General features: G+C 31.9%; 1 pseudogene; it reads right to left on the bottom strand.

Moving 5' to 3' along the window:
• Positions 1 to 10,813, bottom strand: part of LOC106457232 — a 58,394-nt pseudogene extending 47,581 nt beyond the window's left edge.
• Positions 10,814 to 11,506: the final 693 nt, after the last annotated feature.

Raw genomic sequence — 11,506 nt, 5'->3', positions numbered from 1 at the left:
CTCCAACTAGATCCACTGTTTCCAACATGTAAACATTGCTTCGTCTCTTCTGGTGCATAATGCACATGAATCATTTCTGGACAGAATTGTCACCAGTGATGAAAAATGGATTCTCTATGCAAATATTAAATGCCAAAAACAATGGCTCAATCTTGGACAAAAACCACTTCTGACACCAAAACCTGGACTCCATCTGCAGAAAGTGATGCTTTGCATTTGGTGGGACATCAAGGGAGTAATTAATTTCAAACTCCTCAATCCACAGTGAACTGTCAATGCTGAGATCTATAGTCAGCAACTGGAATGTTTAAATCAAGCCCTTCATCAGAAATGCCTATCACTCGTCAATTGGAAAGGTGTTGTTCTTCTTCATGACAATGCACGTCCACACGTGGCATGTTTGACGCAACACAAGATTATGAAATTGGGTTGTGAAGTTCTAATCCACCCACCATATTCTCCAGGTATGGCACCATCAGATTACCATCTTTTTTGTTTGCTGCAACACCATCTTAATGGGAAAAAGTATGCAAATGTGGAAGGTGTTAAAGATGACATCGAAATGTTTTTTGCTTCAAAGCCAAGTGATTTTTAACTAATCTGAGCTTCACTGAGTATTAAGAGATTTGTCCAATAATTTATATTTAAAAACTATTTTTGTTTTATGTGCCTTATTTCCAAACAAAAAGTTTAAACCCTGTGCATTTTCATGTTCATAACTGTTACAGAAAAATATTGAAAATGAGTTGCTCATTTTATCAGTACATTAAAAGAAAGGAAGTTTAAACAATCATGACATATATATATATATAATTCCCAAAGATTTTTTTCTTTTTTATGCTTTGTGTTTTTATTAAGTTTAAATAAACTGGTAATTATAAAAAACAGAAGCTATGTAATTATTCCACAATTATAAAAAGTAGTTGAATTGTCTCACATAAATCAAAACTGAATATTTCTAGATTAAAAAGGAGAGAAACAAAGAAGTTTGATAACTGTTTTTATGATGAATAACAAGAGATGTATTATCTACGGGATCTTGATCAAAACAACATAGAATGGTTTAAAACTAAACTAAATTTTGAATAAAAACACAAGCTTTGAGACTGCTTTATTTCAGTAAAACGTCTAATCTGATTAACTTGCTGACAAATGCCACTGAGAATGATGGAAGCATCGGTGTGTGAAAGTGTTTGATAATACGACCTTAACCTTCAAAACTATCGTGGGTATAGGTGGTTGTCTTTGCTAAGCGCATTCACTCGTAATACGAGGATATTGACCCATCAGCGTTCATAACGCAACAACAGGTAGGTTCCTTACGTTGCAACAATGACTTCCGAAGTCCACGATGCAGGCTGCTGTAGCGTGGTGCACCACGTGACTGTTTTATACAGAGGTATATAGTTTATGACTAATAACATAGCAATGTAAACACAAAGTTTGGTCGTGAGAGTATTTACAGAAGTTTCTGCAAATCCCCCCCCCCCCCCAATCGACTGAACAAATAACTTCTAATTAATTCTCAGGTTTTTGTTTCCCGTGCCTAGTTACCAATATTATGAGTTCACTCAAAGAAACATTATCATATCGACATTAAAAAATCTCACTGCATGCACGTGTACAGCAAGCTTGCTATTCTCGATAGGTTTTGTACGTCAATTAAAACGCATGCCAGCTGTGGTATGACGCTTTTACAATAAGCTCGTACTTCCTACATACAGTTACACTTCGGAATAAACACGGACGTTGTTAGAACATGAACGTAAACAGTAACAGAATATTGTTCTGGAATAGAATGTATGATAGAAGATACAGCTCATAATACGAACAATCATAAATGTAACATACCGTCAAGTTAAATGTGATGATCGACTTACTATATATACTATAATAATGTTCAGATAATCATTATCAATTAGTAATATATCCACAAAAAAAGGCCATAAACACAACTGATATTTATTTAAATATGGTCTCTCTTAACTTCTCTTGCGTGGTGTTGACGTAATCCAAGGTTGCATATGGTGTAGTAATTCTACACTTGTATTTTAATTCTAAAATTACAAATAGAATCCCACCAGCTTTTAAAGTATGTTTTTCCAAACTATTTACAGTAAATTACATATAGATCCGACTTTTATAATTACATTGTCTATATATAACTAAAAGACGTACACAGGTAAACAAACACACAGTTAACTCTGCAGTTAATCTCAGTTTTTTAATGCAAAGATTTCTTTATTATTCTACGTTGAAAGTTATTTTATAGAATCTCTTTCGTTACCTCTTCAGACCTAATACTGTAACAAGCAAAAGTTAATATATGTAGCCCTAATAGTCTTATACGGTATATAAAAAGTAGGTAATTTGAGGATAAACAAATAAAAATTCAAACATCGACAATAAGTACCCAAGCCATAGATATTCAAAGCAGGTAAAATCGACCGTGATCAACGTTTGCTTGTTTTTCACCTGCAAGCTGCAAATATAAGTTATGTACAAAGATAAAGAATACTTCACTGTATGTTCCTGTAAATTTCTGTTTAATTAAACAAGACTCACTATCCGTATCTACTACACTATGTGTCACACAAGTATAATTATCAATTTATAGCACCCGGTGAATACGTAACATCCCAAGCATGAAATAAACCCACAGCTCCTTTCAGCTGGAGCTACTATCAAGTATAGTGTACACGTATTTCGACCTATTATTCCTTGCGAGTTCACTACGCGTACTCTTGCTAATACTAACAACCTAATCAACAAATGCAACCTGTAGCTCGTGCTATATTTTCAGGCACATCACCACAAGAAGATTTTACAATTATTTAAGACTCCCGAGTCGATCGAATAACAATAGAAGAACAGTGCAATATGTTTGTATACTGGCAATCCGCGTGAATAAAATATTTCGGTAAAATACCCTTTATCAATCCAAATGAAGAATTCAAAACAACGTGTACTAATTTCGTAATTGTGTAGCACAGTTACCAAAGCATCTTATGAAAAAGATGGAAAATGTGGCATACCGAATATATAAAACAAATCGACGATGTTTGCTATTTAGGTCAGTAAATGTCCATTAACAAATCTCTAAATACGATAAACATGGTTAAGAAGTCGTCCACAATTACGAACATGGTGACAGCGAGCATATAATATGTTGGTAGTAGGGTTATACGACACATTTCTTCTCTGTAACAACCTTAATCCTAACTAGTGTGAGATCATCGTCCACTAATTTTTGGAAGCCAATAATTTTTACACCCCGACTGAGACGGAACCTTACATGACTAGAATGTTTGGTGACACGGATTCGAACCCGCAACCCTCAGACTGCGAGTGGAGCGTCCTAACTACCAGTATATGACACGAACACACAAAACAATAATAATTATAACGAGGAAGATTCTTTCACCAACCATTAATTTTTTGATTAGCCTAAAACGACTACTATCGCACCAGATTCATGATACACATGTATGTGTGTGCACGAGAGAGAGAGAGCTGTACCTTAAGCTAAAACGCTCACTCCTAACTAACCTACCTAAAATACATTAAATTACCAGCTCCCTCTATATTGTTCCTTATTGTTCATATATTACGTTATCCAACGCTGCACCCCAAATCGCAAGATATCTATAGGTAGTGGAGATGTATTTTGTAATGATTTAATTAGTTATTGTATACACGTATCAACAGTAATATGGCTACATAATTACAGAATAAGTGAGATTAAAATTTACTATTGTCGAATAACATTGCGACTAATAAAAAAATTTCGTAGATGTTAAAAAGACCAAAGAATATCAAATTAATCCTGATACAGTGGTTAAAAAACTGAAGCTGTATATACGGTTTACAAAAATATCTTTCTAATTTAAGTTCACCACAAACGCAAAAAAAAAAACACACAAAAAATCAAAATCCAAGTGTCCAACTAGGTTACACGTGCGTTTGTAATTGTGTTAAACTCCGACATTATGGGAGGGGGAGGGGGTTAGAAAAATAAAAGAGAATTCTTTGTACAATTGTGATAGTGAACAACGCTCATGTTTGGATGGGCTGAACAACACTAACAACAGAGTCGTTTTTCTACTATCTGGTATAGGTAGTTACGGTGTGGTATTTTTGGCGGCTAATTGCCGAACATGGTTAACATTAATTAGCGGCCTACAATCGCTTTGCCTTATTAGTTATTTTTTTGTTAATAACCTTCTAACTAGTCTAGTTTTAGGGTTAGTTAAAACATGTGATTAGTCACAAGTTTTTGTGTGTTTTTTGTAAGCTGTTAAACAAGGCGAATATAGGTCACTAACTTAATGCCAATCATTTGGTTCATTATTTTATTAAATTGAAGCAAAACACATTTAATTTCTTTATACCTAATTTTCCGAAACTTTTCGCTAATGTCAATGTTATTTGCTAATTTCTCTTTTTGTACTCTAATACAAACTAAATGTTCCAATTACGAGGTAAACAGTGTCGCTAAGCCGCACTACAAGAACATGTGCTAAAAAGGCTTTCCCGTAGTCTAATATTGTTTACGTTAAGCACTTGTTTGTGTTTGTCTCTACATGAATAACAATGACGGCCAATTTCGACGACATTAATTCTGGCAGTTAAACACATTTAACAAACAAGTTATTTCTCACATGTCCGTTTGGGTTAAAGGTGATCGAACCTAAAGGATATACTACTCAAGCAATATATATAAATTTAACACACGTTTAAATAGAAAGAACTAAATTGTGTTACACAAGTATGAATACCTTGTATCAAATGTAACTACGTTGGAATAATGCTATATTGTTTAGGCTATTAATGTTAGTAACGTAATAAGTTAATTAGATTCTGGAACAAATGAGGTCTGACGCTACTATTTAGGACTACTAAAATAATGAAAAATAATACAGGTCTGTGATGGTTTTATTGTCTTCAAATTTTTACATGTTCTACAGTAATTCCTGTACGCTGAATCCGAAAATGATATCCATTTTTCTCTATCGCGTACAGTTTTTTCGCAAAACGTCATAACGCAATACATAAAAGAAAGACCACAACACGTAGTTTTGACACTAAAAGACGTAGACTTAACAACAAAGAAATCAGTTTTCTTCCCTTTTCTTCCGTTTGTTTGTATTTTTGCTAACAAACATATTAATAAAAAAGGTTCATTGTAGTAAACGAAATAATAATTTGATCTAAGTAAGAGTTTTTCTTCCCGATTTGTTAAAAATCCTTACATGATAGAAAAAAATATCATTTTCGAAATCTGCGTAGCAGAATTATGGAATATCCGTTATTAAAACCAAAATAACTTTTATGAAGTATAAAATCGCAGATCTGTGTAATTAATGTATCTTGCACTATTAATGATAACTGGGAAGTCCTAACTCTGAAAATACATCAAGTACTGTAGGTTAAGCAGCAATATTTACAACCAAAAACTTGAAACCTTCAAAAACAAGTTTAGTTAGTAAAATGGTTAAGTAGTTGTTTGTATACCATTATTGTGATAACACATGCATTGCTTCAAGCAACTGTTATATGTAAAAATGATCTCAGACAATACAGCAGATGGGGGTCTATTTTAATGGGCTACTTAGATATATTACCTTCTTTTTTAAGTTTTAACTCAATCAAAAAATGTATTAAATTATTAACAATAATTAATAATACTCGTGATAAAAATAATGTTAACTGACACATCTCTCCACACCCTGCCAATTTTAAAATCAAAGGTGTGTAAAAATAACATTTCAGATATTTCTTGTCTCCAACATGTCACTGCCCAAGAGGCTTTTCATTCAATTCCAGAATTCATCAGTTGAGTTAGACATTGTTAGACAAAAGATATTTGTAAATATTATTTACATATATAGTACAAGCTACAGTTTTAAATGCCAATAGCTAACTACAACCCTAACAACAGATGTACCCCCTGCTACACCGCTCCAGATGTCCATTTCTTTTGGCCAAAAGTGCTTCATACAACTCACTTAAATATGTGTCCTTCTAACTAACTATTAGTCTCTTCCCAAAATCACTGAATGAGATATGCAACTAACTGACTGGAAATTTTTTAAATTATCCAAGTTCCATAGTTACAAAAACCAGAAATCATTTGGCCTGTGCCCCCCACCCACCAACATTCCAAAATATTTCTTATATAGCCCATTTTTAACGAAATTTGTTATTTTTGCTACATGACCAGAAAAGTTGGTCTTATAACACTATGAAAGTGTGTGAGAGCTGTACATGTGGTTCACAGATCAGTTTAGGTTACTCCCCTCTGCCCTACCAAAATTTTGTCTATAATTTTGGGAAAAGTTACATAAAACATTCAAACTAACCCTTTCATTATCATGTTAAAGTTTAAAAATTCTTCAAGCAGATAAGTTTAAAATTATTGATAGAGACAATTGTAAGATATATATATAATTTAGCATTCAGAAACATTTTTCTGCATAAAATATGAAATATAAAGTGAACCATATATCCAACTTTGAAATTCAGACCTCTGTTCACAGTACTGGTATTTTACAACAGTGCAATGAAGACTGCTTACCTAATATAGATCTGCCTGAGAGCTAGAGCAGCATTAACACAGCTTTTTGTGATTTTTAATCTTCCAAGTAATTCTTCCCATTTGTTGATTTCACTGACCTGCAAAAGTTTTAAGTGTAAAATAACAAAAACAGTTGTTAATCACAAGAATTTAAAGGAGGGGATACACTGTAGTTATGTATACCATCAGATTATGCCAAAAACTAATACTAAAAACTTTTAAAGTTGGTAAAATTTCAGAAGTAATAAAGCACTTGGTAACAAAACATTTCAAATACAGAGAAATCTGCAAATAATATACATGCTTAACTTTCATATAGAAATGTTTGATATCATTATAGAAATTGTGTGCCAACATGAAAACTCACATCAAAGTATCTACCTGCAACTGTAAGCAACAAAAATTTTCCAGAAGGCATTTTGATCACTGGAAGCTTTATTTGCACTGTACCAAAGAACAATTATTAATATCCTACTACCCTGTCTTTTGGTATCTTGTCATCATAAAACTTAAGAAAAAAAACATGATCTGGTTTACGTAAGGATACAATCATATGGTGTATGATGTCATAACTGGTGAAGTATGATTTTTTTTTTATACAATAAGACATTAGAATAAGATTTATTATAGAAGTTTCACATATGTCATTTTAACAGACTATAAATGCTTCAATTATGAAAAATTACATCAAAGTATTTTAACTACACATTTTCTGTCACAGATTACTGCTAACAGAGGGTTGTGTTCAGAATCAAACCATGTCAAATTAGCCTGGTTACAGTCTTAATTAAATTATTATATTGTATCATTTGAGATATATCAAATTGTATTATGAATGACAATAGAAATATTTTGAAAAAGGCTAGTCTTTTAGTGTCTTATAATCTGCACTCCCATAAGCACAAACAAGGGGATTGAAGGCTCTTCATCCTGTAGATGCCATCTCATCATTCTCTACGTGACTTACATGCTGAAGAAAGGTCATTAACAACTGAATGCTATATTGAACTTACAAAAACAGCTTAAACAAAATTGGTATAAACAACTATAGTGGTCAGAATGGGATACAGTGTGGGCCTAAGTCCAGTTAACTCAGTTTGTAAAGCACTGGTCTAGAAAATTAATGAGAGTTGCAAGTCCCAGGTTCAAGCCATTCTCAGTGCAGATTTCTTAACATTCATATTTTTTTATATAATGATCTTTCTTCAATGAAAAAAAATCTCATTTTTCATTAATTAAAATTTATTTGGTTTTTACATTGTCTATGCTACAAATTATCACTGCATAGTAAATAGGCTGAATAAGTCAACTCACATCCTCACTAACATAATTCCCTTACAACTCTTTGCTAGAAGCAAATACTTCACCAGAAAAAAACTATACATATAAATATATATGGCTGAGTTTTGTGTAACTAATCTAAACTACCGTTAACTTAGTCAAACCATTGCTTTGAAACTTAAAAGTTAACCCCAAAACATTTAAAAACACAAAATGAGCTCTGTATGTAGTATAACATATTTCAATACCTGATATCAGATTATTTCAAAAGATCTTAATTTTACAGAGAAAGTGTTCATAGAAGTTTATAATTTCACCAGTATTTAAATTTTGAATTTAATTTTAATTTATTTAAAATATTAAAAGACTTCACCATTTTACAACAGTTGTAATATGTTTAAAACTTATTGTATAATTGTACTTGTGCTACAAACACAACCAAGTTTGTAAAATTAGATCAAGATCCCACTACATTTAAAAGATATATAATAAAGCTTAAAAAATAGATTTATTAACACAAACAAAATATATTGTAATCAGACAGTCAAAAAGTGATCTAAGAAACTTCTGTCATATTCCCAAACTTCAGAAAAATGATGCCAATAATTCTGAACATAGGTAATTGTAATTATTTTCTTTTGAGATAAAGAAGGGTAAGAGGTGATATTACTAAAGTTTCAAAGATCATCCAGGGGATTGATAGAATAAAGGCCTCTGATTTCTTTGTGTTATATTTATTCTGAAGGTGAGAGGAAAAATTTAAACTTTGAAAAAGAGGGTCTAGATTCCACTAAAACAGTTAAATGTTTCTAACAGACTGACTGCCTTATTGAACAGGCAGTAAGAGAACTGGCATTTTACAAGACTGAAGAGCAAAATCAAGGATGACCTGAAAAATAATGAATGGGCTAAAATTTTTACTCTAAGTGTATGTATAGAGGAATATCCTTAACGGACTAAATGGCCCCTTGTCCACATGTTACAATAAACGTTTTTAAAACTCAGAAATATTTTTGCCAAAAAAATCACATTTCCTGTTTAACAACATTTTTTTTATAATCAAGAATATGAGAGTGGAGTGACTTGGGTTCAAAACTGGCTCTTTGCTTGGCTAATCTATGTTCTGTCTACATAATAAAGGAATATCCAGCATATTCCAAGTATCTATAATATAATGATAATGTGTCTCATTCTATATTATCTCAACAGTAAATATCATGGTATGAATTTTACAGAAGAGCAATAATGTCATGTTTTTCTAGCCACTTCAGTTACTAATAATAATAAATTTGAACATAAAGTATATAATTTACTGTCTTACATGTACACAGATTTCAAAATAATTTTAGTATAATTTAAGAATAGTATAGTTATAAGATCAAAAGCATACTTTTTAAAGTATCTTAATCAGCATTAAATATAACTATCTTAATAATAAATAGAGCACCACAATAAAATCCAAATCTGGTTCTACAAAAACCAGCATTACTAGTAATAGTATTACCTCACATTGCTAAACAAAGCCTGTATATAAAAAAACACAGTAACATTGCATAAGCTTGTTCTCAGTTTATTTTCACATAAGAGATGTATTTTTAAACCTTGACACCATTTATATCTTTTTTCCCCCCAATATAGACAAATACCACAATCAAAACTAACAATGTTGTTTAAAAGATTATGATTGTTCAACCACAAAGTGACATCACATTCAAGTTAAATAACAAACTGCCAAAATATTCTATAAGACTCACAATGCTCTAGCAAAAATGAGTCCTGATAAATGATGAAGTAAAACACTGAAACATGTAGAGTGTATGAGACTGTGCCCAGGCTCAGAAAGTTTTATCTTTATGCATTTAAATTAAAGTACTGAATAAATGCTTCATTCTGTTCTGAAACTGGGGCAGTCAATTGAGATTGGCTTATTTTAACAACTGCACTATTTAATATTACACTAATTTATTGTAACCTAAGGAATACTGTACAATTTAATTATAGCTTACCCTCTGCCATCCACCTAATGCAATTACTTGATTGTAGAGGAAATACAGGTCAACTTCTTTACCATTAATTTTTGGAACATGACGAAACTTTGTCCTGGGTGAAGAACAGTTTAGTTTTTAATTCTTCACTTACATCTCTCTTATATTTATACTAATATTTTGACAAAACAAACTTATATTATTTGAAAAAAATTCCACCAAACTTTCTGCATTAGTTTACATTTAAAATTAAGTATTACCAATTTACTTACCCACGATTTTGATGGAACTGCCTTAGTCCGTTGATGAAGGCATTGTAATCCCTTGTGTAGGTTTGAGGTTCTCTGTGCAATCTTTCCATGAGTATACCACTAACTAGTAATCAGTTTTTCATAACTCTTTACACGATGCCTTGAGTCATTTAGTGAACGGTGACCTTGCGGTTATATCCCGCAGCGCATTCGAAACAAGCGATTCCTAACAAAATAAACCAATCTGCCACAGAAGCAGTTTGATGCACATAAGCCTTAGATACCACACTAGACAGACGCGCGCGCCTTACGCGCCACTTGTGTTACTTGGAAAATATAACTTTTAAACTGTTCTTTATACGCTTTTCTAATACATAACTGCTATTGTAATACATTACAAAAAATATTGAAGCAACAATAACCACCTTAAACTTAACTTACTTAAAAACTAATGAGAAGTCTCGAACACTGCAAAGTATAATATAAGATCTGTGCAACATCATAACTTCTGTTCGTTATTGCATTGTTCACAAGAAATTCAATATGGCGACTAATACAGCGGACATTCTTTTGATGACATATGAAAAAGTTTATAACTTTAACACTGGACATTGTATTTATAAATATGTTTATAGAATTATTAACTGTTGGGAAGAAATACTGCAAATCCCTGAAGTACGACGTCTTACTACAGTTTCCATAATAAAACTGGGTTTGAAATTAGGCCAGTTCGACTCTATTACGTCATAGGGTGCCCGTACGAGTAGTGTAAAAGGTGGTTATAAACAATTTATGTTACTAATGCTGCAGTCTTGCAGAACTAAATATATCTAAATATATATATATATCTATAAATGTTTTTGTGAAAAAAAGTTAACAATAACAAAATTTCCTATATGTATTAAAGAGGTTTATCTTTTATTTTTTCAACTGTATCTCGTTTTGTGTTTATCGAATTCTGGTGAAACGGTGGGAATAAATGTGACATGTAACTTAATAAAAGCGTATATTCTTTTAAATTTTCATGAGTGCGGATTTAAAGACTAAAACTAATAAAAAAAGCTATACTTAATTTGACTAAAATTAAAAACATCAGTAGTAGTTGGTGGTTTAATTATTACTCTTGTTTAAAAGATGTGGGAGGGTATGTTTTATATAATAAACTGGTTGTAGCCAATTGGAAAGGAGCAGGAAAGTATTAATAATTTATGGGTTTTAGGTAGCCTAGAGGAGACACAGGTATAGGTGGCTAATATTTGGTAATTCATATTGTTATGTCTCTGGTCGTAAGTTAATTTTCCGTAAAAATTCTTTCCGAAGAAACTTTACCGATACAAGTTCTTTCTTAAATAAAACTGGTTTATTCTTTCTGAATACAACTTTGCAATACACTTAATTTCCACAGTCGCGCT

The sequence above is a fragment of the Limulus polyphemus genome, unplaced genomic scaffold (genome assembly GCF_000517525.1).
Source record: "Limulus polyphemus unplaced genomic scaffold, Limulus_polyphemus-2.1.2 Scaffold306, whole genome shotgun sequence".
Classification (NCBI taxonomy): Eukaryota; Metazoa; Arthropoda; class Merostomata; order Xiphosura; family Limulidae; genus Limulus; species Limulus polyphemus.
This window is presented reverse-complemented; position numbering and strand designations above follow the sequence as displayed.